Source organism: Dermacentor variabilis, chromosome 3 (genome assembly GCF_050947875.1).
Source record: "Dermacentor variabilis isolate Ectoservices chromosome 3, ASM5094787v1, whole genome shotgun sequence".
In the NCBI taxonomy this organism is placed as follows: Eukaryota; Metazoa; Arthropoda; class Arachnida; order Ixodida; family Ixodidae; genus Dermacentor; species Dermacentor variabilis.
The window spans coordinates 233,096,762-233,112,676 of NC_134570.1; the positions used below are offsets into that span (position 1 = coordinate 233,096,762).

General features: G+C 46.1%; 1 protein-coding gene across 6 annotated transcripts in view; it reads right to left on the reverse strand.

Moving 5' to 3' along the window:
* Positions 1 to 15,915, reverse strand: part of Wdr33 (WD repeat domain 33) — a 236,654-nt gene that overhangs the window by 75,329 nt on the left and 145,410 nt on the right. The window lies entirely within an intron of this gene.

Here is a 15,915-nt window from a genome sequence, read left to right on the forward strand (position 1 = left end):
TTTGCCGTGGTCACCATTGGTGGCAGTGGCACCCGCATAGGGCAGTGGGATCATGAGAAGTGGGCTATCTTTTGATGTTTTGGAAAAAATAGCGTATCATGCCAAAAACAGGGATGGGTTTACTTTTAGTGTCAGGCATCTCTTGGGATACTACGATGATTAAGTGCTTTACGTGCTCACATCACGACATCATTACGAGGCACACCATAGTGCAAGCATCATGCTGAAGCGTTGCTTTTCGGCACCCGTTGTTTTGACAAGCATGCCGTGTGCGTCTCTTTCCTTGACCGTCCTGCTCATCGGCGGGTAAAAGTTCATTGGTGTCTGATCAGTGCTTCCATTGTGTGAGCAGATAAATTCTCTGTCCCGCAGCAAGCATATAACTCGACTTGGGGCCCACTGCGCACAACAAAGCCAAAGACGGGCCGAAAAGCGAGCGATGGGCACACCGATTCGGCACAACGCCCGACTATGCTCGCTATGCCAACTACATGCCGGCTGCCCCTCGTTTGCTTGGACTCTCCCGCGCAGTGCAACTGGCCACGCTCTCCTTAAGTCAGAGCACAGCCGCCATTTTTTTTTCTCTCGTGAGTTGGCAAGGTGCTTCTCCACTGGCACAGGTGGCACAAGCACGCGGTGACAACAGGCTGAGCATTATCACAATCGCTTTTTCTGTCAAGCAAATGGGGTAATGGTTCTTACCTCATGCTTCGCACCTATGTTCTCTTATCATGGCTTTGCCATCGATGGGCATCGAGATTAAGTGCGCTAGCTCTAAACACATGTGCTAGAGTGAAAGATTCTAGTCTTTCCAAAAAACTACAGCACAGCCATTCGATCGTGGGATTGCACAGGAGCCAAGTTGGAGGTATGATTATTGTAGGGAGAAAACAAAAATCAACATATTTGCAGAGAAAGGTTGGAGGTGCGTTTATTATGCGAGCGTGTTCATTGTGCAAGTAAATGTGGTACTTTCCATTTTTTGTCCCCTTGGAAAAGTAGTGGCAAACAACATGCCGACATGGCAAACTATGCAGCTTATCTTTCTATAATTATGAGAATTTTTAAAAACCGTCTGTGGCATGCAGCAAAATTCTACCCAATTCCACTTTTCGATCAGCACTACATTTTTACTGCAGATTTGACACATGTCTCAAAACTAGTGCTTGTTTCAAATTTGTTCCATGTGGATTCACCTTGCTAAATCACTTCAATTTGTTTATGGCAAGACGTGTGCAAAAGTAATCAGTTAAAAAGTTGATTAGGCAAATTTTGTGACTTAGCCAATTGTGTATTTTGATTTCCAATGCAAGCAACGTCCACTTCTTTCAGTAATTCAGCTCAATAAGTAAAATTGTGCTATATGCCAGAGGAGATTTTCTAAAAATTTAAAAGAAATATTGGGTCCAATGCCTTCAGCCAAACATCCCATGGTTTACCTTCAATAAGAGTAAAGGAAGAAGTGTCATGCGTTTGCATCGGATGCAGGAGCGGTTTGTTGGCTGCAGTAGTCCATCTTTGACAAGCCCAACATCATCAACTGACATCATTGGACTTTCAAGTAACACCGACTAAACTTGTCTGCACAAGCACCAGCCGATGGACTATTTATGGTCGGCAGAGAACTTTCTGTCTTTCTTCTGCTCTCATGGCTATTCTCCATTACGGCCACGGTGGGCCTGGCTTCTGTGCATCAACGGAGCACGCTAATCCACTAATGTTCGTCATGCCGGTGTCACTTCACACGATCATCCACCTTCTGTTCCCTGCCCTGGCTACGATTTCTCCAGACGTCACACAACCACATCCTGCCTGGCACGTGGACTACGATAGAACTGGCTTCTACCACCCGCTGGATGGCAGCATCGCTTCCAGACCGTTGACACCGTTCTTGTGTCTGGCAGTGTCACTGTACCCGGCAGCATCACTCGACTTGCGACTGGAATACCTATCGCCACCGACATCAATTCGCCCATCAGCTATAGAAGAGTAGGTGCGGACAGAGGCACTTTGTGGGCCCGGCTGCTGTGCTTCAACACAGCACGCTAATCCGCTAATGTTCGTTATGCAGGTTAGTAAATCACAGTCTTTCTACAAAGCGTTCAAGCAATTACTTTCTGTTGCAGCTCCCGGGCCCACATTGCTACCTTTCCATTGTTGTTCAGTGTTGTGTTCCTCTTTATTGTTGCTGGCGGATGACATCGAAACTAACCCTGGACCTGATAGTCAAGCCGTACTAAAAGAACTTAAGAGCCTATCCGCAGGTCAATCGCAACAGATCACCGAGATTCAAGGCTTCAAGTCTCAGTTACTAACAACTGACAAGGCAATATCTTATCTGAGCATGCGCATTACTAACCTGGAGACCCACTACCAAAGCGTTCTCATATAGACAGCGTGAAGAGTGATGCTGCCCGTGCAGCACATACAATGCAGAGGCTGGAAGCGCGTCTTGATGATGCCAAGAACCATTCTCAGCGCAAAAATTAAATTTCTTATGGTAATCTTCAGAGTCGTTCGCGCAAATGGAGACTGTATTCACTGTTACAAACATGCGAGCATCATGCTTGACCTGAAAGAAATCGAGCACCTGCATCGCTTGGGCAATTGTGCAGCTAATCGCAACCAATAGTGAAATTCACCTTTCATAAAACAAAAGATCTTGTTCTTTCAAACAGTCGAAAATTTAAAGGGATGAACTTCAATGTTGGTGAGGATTTTACACAACCTATTCAATTTGCCCACAGACACTCCGCTGCACTTGCAAAAATGAAATTGGCACCTTACTCCCTGCGCTTTAAAACTCTGTTCATAGATAATAAGCACAATGTTTTTGAAGAACACACACATAGCGTGAAGGAGCGTGAAAGAATTGCAATAGCAACCAGCTCGACGAGGGAAAGCCTTTTGCCCTACGGTATCGACACGAGCGAACCTTCGCTTTTCCATAATCTTTGCCAACGCATGCAGCTTCCTTCCCAAATGCGATATTCTGTCTAACATTGTGTTGTCGTCTAACAGTAATTTGCAGATAATAACTGAAACCTGGCTGACTGACAGTATTACTGATACCGAGGTTCTTGCTGATCTGCCCAACTTCCGCCTTTACCAGAAAGACTGCGAAACCTCAGAAGGTGGCGGTGTGCTAATCGCCACACATCATCATTTATCATGCTTGCTTGCAACCATTGAGACTAACGTGGAAATAACATGGCTAATCTGCTGCGATTCACCAAGGACTGTTCTCTTGGGCGTTTGTTACAGGCCACCACATAACACTCCTGATATTTTGCATAAACTTAATAACATCTTGAGCGAACTTAATGAAAAACATCCTAATGCAGAGATCTTGCTTTTTGGTGACTTTAATTTTCCGCAAATCAACTGGACTAACAATAGTGCTTTAACCATAGGGAATGATGTTGCTAAAGAATTTGTTAATGTGTGCCTTAATTTCAGTCTAACTCAACTTGTACTAGAGCCTATGTGGGTTGCAAAAGACACGTCTAATGTACTTGACCTTATACTAACCAGCCATTCTGACACTTACGTCCGTGAAGTAAGCAATCATAAAGTAATCCATGCCACCTTCACCTTTCAACCCATGCGGCAACAAAAATCCAACAAAACTATATGCCTATATGGTAAAGGGAACTAGGAAACTAGTAATTACAAGTTAGACTACGTCTTTTCAATCTTTGAGACATTATTTCATATGCACTCACCTAAAAAAAAAAGCTGGACACTATTTAAAAACAAAATTAATGAATTCGTAAACAAACATATACCAAGAATAACTACCATAAAAACCTGTGTATATAGGAGTTTTTTTTCCTGTTATTACCGTCCCAAATTTTTGCCTCGTACTGCGTCAATATATGTGTCCGAACAAAAATTTGTCACAAATTTGGGCTAGAAGTTCTGGCTTTGTTATTGCTGCGTGGCTATGGCTTGACTTTGTTATTGCTTCATGGCTACGGCTTGGTTTCACTCTTGCTGCGTGACTACAGCATCGTTTCTTTGTTATTGAGTCAGTACCTTGGCAGCACACGTGTAAATCATGCTTCGCGAAGTGCATGCTGTCCTGTGACAGTAGAATTGGCAGGTTCCTCCTCTCACCCAGTTTCCCTCCGGTTGCACTCTTTGCCTATGCGAATGACTTGTCCATTGTCGTCCCGGACGAGCCATCAGCTTGCAGCGTCTTGGAGGTCACGGACAGTTACTGCGAGGTGAGCGGTGCAATGTTGAATAGGTCGAAAAGTGCAGCCATATACTTGGAACTCCACTCCGTCCAGCCTGCAGCCCGTTCATGGTCTCCCAGTGAAAACGCGGTTGAGCATTATAGTTTTCCAATTCAAACCAGACGGTCTCTCTCCTGAAAACTGGCAACAGGCTAAGGAGAAGCTTGAAACCAGGATTCAGGAATTCAGCGAGTTGTTGGGCCCACTGACTGCTCGAGTGACAATTCTTTGCTCACTTCTATTTTCTTTCCTGACATATTTGGCGTGTGTGTCTCCTGTTGCAACCCGAACCAAGCTTATCTTGGAGAGGGTCCTCTTTCGGTTCCTCTGGAAAGGGACAACTGGTTGTGTAGCAAAGCAGGTGCTAGGCACCCGCCTAGGCACTGGACATTGTGGCTACTTCACTACAGGTCAGGTGGACCCAGGTCGCTCTTAACTCGGATATGCTCCTAACGCGAAGCTTAACTTCCTCTTTTCTTAGCACCCGACTCTGCTTGTTTTCACAGAGCACACTTCCCACTGTGTTCCTTGCTCAGGTTCCCCGTCCACCATTTATGCAACGGCTGCCGATTCTCTGGTAACCCTCCGCAAGGTCCACCCCGGCATCGGCGTAGTTTCAACTCCAATCCAAGAACTAGTCGATATCCACACCCTAGGTCTCCCCCCCCCCCCCCCTCGCATTGCCAAAGGTATGATCTGTGCATCCACAGGTAAAACTGGAAGCTCATTATGGCCAGTTTCCTCGACGCTAGCCGAGCTACGTTCATGTACCACCTGGCGCGAGGGTGCCTGCCATTGAGTTACAAGCGCTTCACAGCCGTCCCGGCTCGTAGAGTGTGCCCCTTTTGTGGCGGTCGTGAGGACTCTGTTTATATCTTTACGCAGTGTATGCTTCCTGCAACTCTTCTCCAAAGGATTGCTAGTCTCTTTAAGCTCCCAGGCGTTCCCTATCAGGTTCGATTTTTGCACCCTTTGCCAAATCAGGCGATCAACCAGTTCGTGCTTCTTGTCGCCGAGTGCTCATACCAAGTTTGGTTGGCATGCTGCGATGCAATTTTCGGGGGACGAGCGCCGGGCGCCGGGCCTTCACGAAGTGCTTGCGAAAGCATGGAAGGAGGTCTGGTTTTATCTCACTAGGGAGCGGCATTGCTTAGGCGACAAGAAGTTCCTCGAAGTGTGGGCTCGTCCTGCCGTGATTTTTTATGAGTCAGGTGGAAAGCTCTCCATTAAGTTATGATGCATGCTCCTAAGGTTGCTCGACTCGGACGTGTGTGCCAGTCTATCTACGGGGTTTTGTTTGGCTCAGTTGAACCCAGAGCTGGAACCAGTCGTGGTGCACCGTCGTGTGGTTGCGCTGCTCCGCGGATGGCTCTGGTGGTCTCCATGGTTGCATGTCTTGACTTCCTTTGCGTCAAGGCAGTCTGAGCGTCAGTCAAGCTTGTGTCCTGTAAGACCGACATGGCTGTTTGTGTGTTGAGTGCAGTAACTCAGTTGTGCTGCACCACAGCAGCCCCCTTGTCCAGGAAAGACCGCTGGCCCGAACCAAAGCCCCCCGTCCAGTCAGCCCGGGTAAAATGGGAGCTCCGGAGCCAATGTACTGAATGATGTTGGGTTGATGAGTACATGTAAGCTCTGGGACGCGGCACCTCCGGGTGCCAAGTCCTCTTCCCATCTGACAACGGGGCGCGTGAAGTGCATCTTTTTTATACCGCATTGAAGGACCAAGATGTCCGGATAACGAAAACAATACTCGGCTACCTTCAAGATAAATGTTATGTTAGCTGCACAGGACAGAGGCAACAGTGCGGCCGGGAGGCAGTTTGGCGTCAACGAGGGAAGCATTCGCGGGTGGTGTCGACAGAAGGAAGTCCTTTTTGCGTGCGGCAAAACGCTGTGGGGAGCACCCGCTCCCATTTCCTCCCGCACACTTGCGTCGTCTCGTTCGCACGTGGCGGACGCGTCGAGCCAGCGCAGACAAGGGAGAGAGGCACTACGTGACCTCCCTTTCTCCGTTGCTCTCGTGATGCGCGTACCCCTCTCCCCCATCTGGCTCACGGGAAAAGGAGACATATCCGGCGGGCGAGGAGGATCTCCCCTCGCAAATGATAAAAAGGCACAAAAGCATGCCACCGGGGGAGACTCACTCTCTTGGACGCCGGACACCTACGCCGCCGGGACGAGATCACCTGCTGCAACCTGTGAGTGACCTCATAGGCCTGACCCACCCAGGCAACGAGGCAAGCCTATTTGTTATTATTACAGAGAGGACGTTCCTCTGCCAGTGTTCTTTATTGCTGCCAGCAATAAAGATTGTTACAGTTGACGCCGCTGGTTGCCTTATTCGTTCGAACCTGACGTAGCCGCGACTCCAGCGCTACGGGTTGGGGAGTACCACGGAGCGACTGTGTGGGGCTAGATCCGGAGTTCACCTTCAGCCCTAGCCGCACGCAGAGTGGAACCCCACAATGTGAAGAAGCTTTCGCGGCCCGAAGACTGGGACATTCCTGGAAATTGAATTCGCCCTGACAGAGTTCATACGCCAACAGCGAGCCGCGCATCTAGCTGTGAGCGTGGAGCTTATGCAGGCAAAAGCTAAGGAGCTTGCAAGAGAAAAAGGGCTACCGAGCTCGGCCTTCAAAGCGAGCAAGCACTGGATTTATTGCCACATTTTCCTTATGCCACTGAACTTCTATTTCACAAAAGCTGCCCGAATCGTTTGAAGAGCTACTTGTGGCTTTGCAGTGCCACATTATTTCGCTGTGCAAGTCCAAGAACTTCCAGCTAGGGCAAATTGGCAATGCTGACCAAATGCCGGTTTATGTGGACATGCCATCGCCCCTCACCGTGCACGACAAGGGCTCTAAACAAGTTTATGTCCGGTCCACTGGCAACGAGAAAATGCGAGTTACCGTCATGTTGTTGTGCACGGCAGACGGACACAAGCTCTTGCCCTATGTCGTCTTCAAGCACAAGACAGTGCCTAAAGGTGAGGAGCTGCCAAAAAATGTGGTGGTGAGTTGCCACGAGAAAGGCTGGATGAACGAGAATCTTGTGCTTGACTGGATAAAGTTCATCTGGTGTAGGCGGCCAGGCGCACCGTTGTCGTTCCCGTCCATCCTCATGCTGGACGCATTTCGTTGTCATTTGGCCAACTCAGTGAAGAGACTGTTGCGTGAATCCGGCACTGAGCTCGTCGTTATCCCGGTTGGGATGACGTCTCAGCTGCAGCCTTTAGATGTTTGCGCGAACAAGTCGTTCAAGCACGCGATCAAGCGGTGTTACGCAGATTGGATGCGCTCAGGTGAGCCTGCAGTGATGCCGACCGGGCAGCTGAAACGGGCTTCGCCAGCCATGCTATGCAAGTGGATTGTGCATGCATGGGCCAGCATACCAGAGGACCTTGTGTGTCGTGCATTCAAGGAGTGTGGCATCTCGAATGTGCTCGATGGCACAGAGGATGAGTACCTCTGGGAAGATATGTCCGACAAGGAACTATTTGAAGAGAGCACAGCTGAGCAAGACAGCGATTGAAGTGTGGAGTGCAATTTAAATAAATGTTTTCCTCGAGTTTTCCTAACTCGCATTATATGAGGAAAAAACTATTCTTTTTCCATTTTGTGTCCCAAAAATTTAACCTCGTACTATACGCAGGCTCGTATTATATGCGAGTTTTAACGGTATGCACACCAATAAGCCATGGTTCACCAAAGCTCTAAAGAAGCATGAAAACCAAAAGAAACGTCGCTTCCAGCTAGCCACGTGTCATGGAAGCTCTGAGGCATGGTCAAAATACTACATGGCAGAGAATGCCTACCTGAGTGCCGTTCACACTGCTAAAAAGTCTTTTTATAATGTCGACCTACCCCAGCTACTTACTCAAAATCCTCGGCAGTTCTGGCGCATTTTAAATCCTCAAGACGATCATACTATCAGCGCGACGAATGCAGCAGGCGACACCGCCACAGACGTGGAATGCACTGATATTTTCAACACAGCACTTTTTTCCCATATTTACAAAACAAACTACCACTTCAGACTTTCCACTACCTACTAACACAACATCACATACGCCACCCATTCAAGAGAAGGTATACTGTCAATAACTGAAAAAAGAAAAAACAAAAACAAAAAAACAAAAAACAAAACAAATTATGTACTACTTCTCGTGTAGACAAAATTAACTCAAAGATCCTAATGCATACTGAGCATATATCCATGGCATGTTTCATTCGGACAGGCCGCCATCGGAATATGAACCTGGCAACGTTTAACGCTAGAACGTTGTCTAGTGAGGCGAGCCTAGCAGTGCTATTGGAGGAATTAGAGGGCAGTAAATGGGATATAATAGGGCTCAGTGAAGTTAGGAGGCCAAAAGAAGCATATACAGTGCTAAAATGCGGGCACGTCCTGTGCTACCGGGGCTTAGCGGAGAGACGAGAACAAGGAGTCGGATTACTGATTAATAAGAATATAGCTGGTAACATACAGCAATTCTGTAGCATTAACGAGAGGGTGGCAGGTCTTGTGAAACTTAATAAGAGGTACAAAATGAAGGTTGTACAGGTCTACGCCCCTACATCCAGTCATGATGACCAGGAAGTCGAAAGCTTCTATGGAGACGTGGAATTGGCGATGGGCAGAGTGAAAACAAAATACACTATACTGATGGGCGACTTCAATGCCAAGGTAAGCAAGAAGCAGGCTGGAGACAAGGCAGTGGGGGAATATGGCATAGGCACTAGGAATAGCAAGGGAGAGTTATTAGTACAGTTTGCGGAACAGAATAATATGCGGGTAATGAATACCTTCTTCCGCAAGCGGGATAGCCAAAAGCGGACGTGGAGGAGCCCGAACAGCGAGACTAGAAATGAAATAGACTTCATACTCTGCGCTAACCCTGGCATCATACAAGATGTGGACGTGCTTGGCAAGGTGTGCTGCAGTGGCCATAGGATGGTAAGAACTCGAATTAGCCTAGACCTGAGGAGGGAACGGAGGAAACTGGTGCATAAGAAGCCGATCAATGAGTTAGCGGTAAGAGGGAAAATAGAGGAATTCCAGATCATGCTACAGAACAGGTATTCGGCTTTAACTCGGGAAGAGGACCTTAGTGTTGAAGCAATGAACGACAATTTTGTGGGCATCATTAAGGAGTATGCAATAGAACTCCGTTAGACAGGATACCAGTAAGCTATCGCAGGAGACGAAAGATCTGATCAAGAAACGCCAATGTATGAAAGCCTCTAACCCTACAGCTAGAATAGAACTGGCAAAACTTTCGAAGTTAATCAACAAGCATAAGACAGCTGACATAAGGAAGTATAATATGGATAGAATTGAACATGCTCTCAGGAACGGAGGAGGCCTAAAAGCAGCGAATAAGAAACTAGGAATTGGCAAGAATCAGATGTATGCGTTAAGTGACAAAGCCGGCAATACCATTACTAATATGGATGAGATAGTTCAAGTGGCTGAGGAGTTCTATAGAGATTTATGAAGTACCAGTGGCACCCACGACGATAATGGAAGAGAGAATAGCCTAGAGGAATTTGACATCTGACAGGTAACGCCGGAAGAAGTAAAGAAAGCCTTGGGAGCTATGCAAAGGGGGAAGGCAGCTGGGGAGGATCAGGTAACAGAAGATTTGTTGAAGGATGGTGGGCAGATTGTTCTAGAGAAACTGACCACCCTGTATACGCAATGTCTCATGACCTCGAGCGTACCGGAATCGTTGAAGAACGCTAACATAATTCCAATCCATAAGAAAGGGGACGCCAAAGACTTGAAAAATTATAGACCGATCAGCTTACTGTCAGTTGCCTACAAACTATTTCCTAAGGTAATCGCAAATAGAATCAGGAACACCTTAGAATTCTGTCAACTAAAGGACCAGGCAGGATTTCGTAAAGGTTACTCAACAATAGACCATATTCACACTATCATTCAGGTGATAGAGAAATGTGCGGAATATAACCAACCCTTATTTATAGCTTTCATTGATTACGAGAAAGCGTTTGATTCTGTCGAAACCTCAGCAGTCATGCAGGCATTACGGAATCAGGGTGTAGACGAGCCGCATATAAAAATACTGAAAGATATCTATAGTGGCTCCACAGCCATCTTAGTCTTCCATAAAGAAAGCAACAAAATCCCAATAAAGAAAGGCGTCAGGCAGGGAGATACGATCTCTCCAATGCTATTCACAGCGTGTTTACAGGCGGTATTCAGAGACCTGGATTGGGAAGAATTGGGGATAAAAGTTAATGGAGAATACCTTAGTAACTTGCGATTTGCTGATGATATTGCCTTGCTTAGTAACTCAGGGGACCAAGTGCAATGCATGCTCACTGACCTGGACAGGCAAAGCAGAAGAGTGGGTCTAAAAATTAATCTGCAGAAAACTAAAGTAATGTTTAACAGTCTCGGAAGAGAACAGCAATTTACATTAGGTAGCGAGGCACTGGAAGTGGTAAGGGAATACATCTACTTAGGGCAGGTAGTGACGGTGGATTCGGATCATGAGACGGAAATAATCAGAAGAATAAGAATGGGCTGGGGTGTGTTTGGCAGGCATTGTCAGATCATGAACAGCAGGTTGCCATTATCCCTCAAGAGAAAAGTGTATAATAGCTGTGTCTTACCAGTACTCACCTACGGGGCAGAAACCTGGAGGCTTATGAAAAGGGTTCTACTTAAATTGAGGATGACGCAACGAGCTCAAACAACTACAGTTGCCGACCATTTATTCGGACCTCACGGGGACTGCGGAAATGTCCGAATAAACAGGTATCCGAAAAAGCAGATTAAGAAAAAAAAAAGAAGAAATCCTGTATTTCCACGCACTTATTCAGGCTCATCAGTAGGCTTGAAGAAATCGTGAATGCGCCATTGCACGCTGTTCTGTTTATGCGCAATCAGATAAGCCTGAATCTCGGAGAGGGTCGTACGGTCACTATAGGCGGCTGAAAGCACATTCACTGCTTGTACATGCTCCGCAGGCGACCGCAGCGTAGCACATGGTGCGTGATCTTTCGACTCAAAGTCATCGTCCGGCGGCGCAGCAGAAACCTGACGAATGATCTCGCTGTCGTCGAGTTCTGCGCATATCAGTACAGCAGTGTCAGCACCTGTGAAACTGTCAAATGAGACGGTGTCCGGAATCGCAAAGCAGCCACAACGCAGGTCTCGTCTGAACATTTTCGACGTCAGTAGGGCGCACATCGGGAGGCGACAAATCCTAGGCCTCCCGGCACCCGCTTGCCGGCATTCTCCAGCGCAGTCCGCGTGGGTGCTGTTAGACACTTCGCGTCTAAAATCGCGTCAAGTGCCATTAGACACTTGACGCGATTTTTCCGTATGCAGCGTTGCATCACCGCGACATCGACACAGCACTCAAAGCAAACATCACCACGCCGTCACACCGAGACCAGTCGCACAAACGAAAAACGTGGCCTACTCGCAGCGTCGAGCACGACGAAAGAAACAAATCAGCTGCTGGATTGTCTTGACATGGCTTACTAAGCTGAGGCGGGAACTTCTGTAGCTACGAACCAGGCAGAAACGATGATGATGAGCGGGGATTTGCAGTAGCGCCACTTCGTGGGGCAGCAAGGAGGCTCCGTTCAAATAAAAAATGGCATTCGGCAAGTTGAACCATGCACCGGTTAGAGTCGGTGCATGGTGTTCTCAATCAAGTCGGCTCAAGGAGTGTCCGAAAAATCTGACGAGAGGCTGCAAGATGTCCGAACTCTCGGCAGTTGTTATACATTAAGGTCTATGGGGAGAATGGCGGTGCCGTGAAGCAGACCGAATAATCCAGCATGCCCGAATTTTTGGAGTCCGAAAAATCAGTCGGCGACTGTAGCTATCTTCCTTAACCCTTTGAGATGCTGTCTACACAATTGTGCACAGCAGGAGAGTGCATCAAGAGCAAAAGCACTGATGAAAGTAATGGTATTTAAAATGTGTTTCATAATCTTGAAACACTTATTATTGGAACTGTGCTGCAATTTTGAATAACGTGCAGAATGTTTTAGCAAAATGAGTGGGAAGGTAGATGGCTGGGTGTTTTTACCCTGTGTCAGTACGTTGTATGTAGCGGGTTCCCTTCTTTCATTGTTTTTTACAATGTCATGCACCAGGCATAATTTTCAAGTGGCTGGATAAGTGGTTTTCAAGATTTTCAAAACACGAAATAGTACATGTTCTTATATTTCGTGTTCCTGTAGTGAGTTTTTGCTTGGAGCCGAAATTTTGTAAACTTGACAAAACTTGCTAAACAATTGAAAATTCTTAATCTTTCTGCAGCTGTACACTTTCTATGATTCTGAAGATGCAAGAGATGTGGTGAAAGCAACATTTCAATCAACGAGATAAAGTGGTGTCTAAAAGGGTTAATGATCTTCACGTTAATCTTGATAACAACATTCAAGTCGATGCCACCTTTTTAGACTACTCTAAAGCTTTTGACACAGTGTCTCATAACCGCTTGCTAATAAAATTATCCAGACTGAACTTGGATCCTCACGTAGTACCAATGGATAAAAGAATTCCTTACTGATCGTTGATCGAATTTCTCCTCCAAACCCCTCCCTGTCACTTCAGGTGTCCCTCAAAGCTCAGCTTTAGGACCGCTTCTTTTCTCAATATACAATAACAATCTTCCACTGCATGTATCATCTCCTATTTGCATGTTCGCTGACGACTGTGTGATTTATCGTACTGTGACCAACATCTCTGACCGAGCATCTCTCCAGAATGACTTTAATATTGTGCAGAACTGGTGCAACCGTTGGCTAATGGCCTTGAACAAGTGCAAATTTATTTCGATTTTCCGCCGTCGTAATACTTATCTCTCTACTTACACAATTGCAAACGTCCCAGTAGAATCAGTTCTAGCCTATAAATACCCAGGTGTAACCTTGTCCACGACCTTTCCTGGAATGTGCATGCAACTAACTTAATTTTGTCAGCGAACAAGACCCTTGGGTTCATGAAATGCCACCTTCGTCATGCTCCACAGCACGTCAAACTACTCGCATACAAATAATTTGTCAGAACACAACTGGAATATGCCGCCGCCATCTGGGACCCTCATCAAACATATTTGTTTATTTATTTGTAAAATACCTTACAAGGCCCCTACATGGGGATTGAGTAAGGGGGGCATACAATCAAGTACACACAATCTAGTAACAACAATAATAAAAGAAAACAACAGCCAAGTACACAGCCTAAAGTCAGAGAAACATATTAGCTACATAAAGCTGCATATGAGTACAATAAAAAGGAACTCTGTAAGTTTGTAACAAACGTATAACAGTGCAAGAAAAAGGTAGAAAAAATAACACAGAATAGTGAGTGTGATATTAACGGTTAACAAGGGTTAAGCCAGTTCAGTGAGTGCTTGAATTTTCCTTGGTCAGTTTCCGCAACGATGTTGTCGGGGAGGTTGTTCCAGAGCCGAATGGCACGTGGGATTGCAGACGAGTTAAATGCTTCTGTTTTACCATAGATGCGTGTGAAGCTATGATGATTGTATAATCTGTGCGACATGTGCGATGACTTTTTTAGGTGTATGGAACGTTTGCTAGTGTGGTGGGCATATTTATGAAATAATGACAAAAGGGCTATGTCGCGATGATTATTTAGCAGCTGAAGTGAAAGGTGAATCTTTATTTGAGTTACACTAGAACGGTAGTTATAATTTCGGGAAATGAAACGTGCGGCTCTATTTTGGATTGATATTAGCATGGTAATTAAGTAATTTTGGTGGGGAGACCAGACTGGAACGGCGAACTCAAGTCGAGGGCGAACAAATGATTGAAATGCCAGTTTGCGGATAAGTGGAGGTGAGTTCCGAAGGTTGCGTCGCAGGTAACCCAGTGATCGAGAAGCACTGGCACAGATGGTGGTAATGTGAGAAGTCCAGGAGAGGTTTGTTGAAAGATTTACGCCTAGATATTTAAATGATGAGGTCCGAGATAATGGGACATTTCTATTACAGTAAGAATAGTCCAAGTTAGTGTGTTTGCGGGTGAAGGACATCACTTTACATTTTGATTAATTTAGAGTCATTAGCCAGGTGTCACACCAATTAATAATTTGGTTAAGATCATTTTGGAGGATCAGGTGGTCATCGGAGCTGCTAATAGAACGATAGATAATGCAGTCGTCAGCGAAAATGCGCATGCATGATGATAAGTTATTGGGTATGTCATTAATGTATATGAGAAAGAGGAAGGGCCCAAGAACGCTTCCTTGTGGTACACCAGATGAAACATCTGAAATGCCCTTGAAATATATTGTCAATGCCCTTGAGCCAGTTCAGAATCGTGCGACCAGATTCATCCATTCTTCATATTCATATAACATCAGCATTTCACTCTTAAAGGCAAAATCTAGCTTGACATCTCTTGCTTTTCGTCATCGTATCACCATGCTCTCTCTCTATCACAATTTTTTTTACAGCTCACTAAGCCGCCTATCTCACATCACGCCATCATCCTCACGCATGTCACAGCGCACAAGCCATCAGCTCCAAGTTTCTCGTCTTCAAACACGAGCTGTCACTTTTCAAGCCTCATTTTTTCCTCGAGCTGCCCAAGACTGGAACGACCTACCCGTCAATGTTGCTGCCATCTCATGTCATTCAGAACCTCTGGAAACTGTTCCAACTTGTATTTCACCGTAACACCTGCCTTTTCTTGTGTATACATGTTAACCACCCATTATGTATTACCCCGAATGCAGTCTTTAAGGTAATAAAATGAAATGAAGTGTGCGAGTAACAGGTTAGTGATCACAGATTAACATGTTTTTCTTTTAACATCAAATTCTTTCTCTCTCGCAGATTTGTTTTCTTTCTTGAACAGTCTATCTTGTTGAGCTCTTGTGCGTTTTTTGTTTACTGTGGCATGTTCTGCTTTGTTTCTTTGTTTAGTTGCTCACTGCCCTCTTTGGAGCAATTAAACCTTTTTTTTTTGCATATGTAATGGCTAAGTCAACTTTCAGTCTTTGTCAGTCTTTCACAACATTGCCACACATGTACAACGCACGGGCAGACCGTCCAACCAAACAAATCTGTTAACAAGTGAATTAAATTCTGCGACATCATGTGCCAAATACATGACCTGATCATGAGGCACACGATGGTCGGGGAGGGCTAAGTTCAACCACTGTGGGTTCTTCGGCTATGCATTACGCAGTGCAGAACAGTACACAAGCGTTTCTGCCCTTTGCCCCCATCAAAATGCAGCCACCGTGGCCAGGATCGAATGTGCAAACTCGAGCTCAGCAGCGCAACATGCAGCCACTGGGCTACTAGGGTGAGAAAATAAATTTGCCAGGAACCGCTCCAAGACGTGGTGAATCACAGATGGAAACATCAGGGGAAGCCAGCACCCTTGCTGACGCTGTTCATTGGACAGCGGGCCCGGGGTTGTGACGATGGTTCAGAGCTCAAAGATATGATGTGATGTAATACCTTGAGATGAAAGAGCATCCATTTTTTGTGACAGCATTTACGTGTGATGCATTCCCCTTCATCCGAAACAAGCTGGACTTGTTTCTGGTACTTTGCATTCTGCCACTGAGGTGAGCACACGGCAGCAGCCATGTCTTTCCCTCAATGCCACATGACCACACAAGACGACTTACCCTGTCTCAAACTACC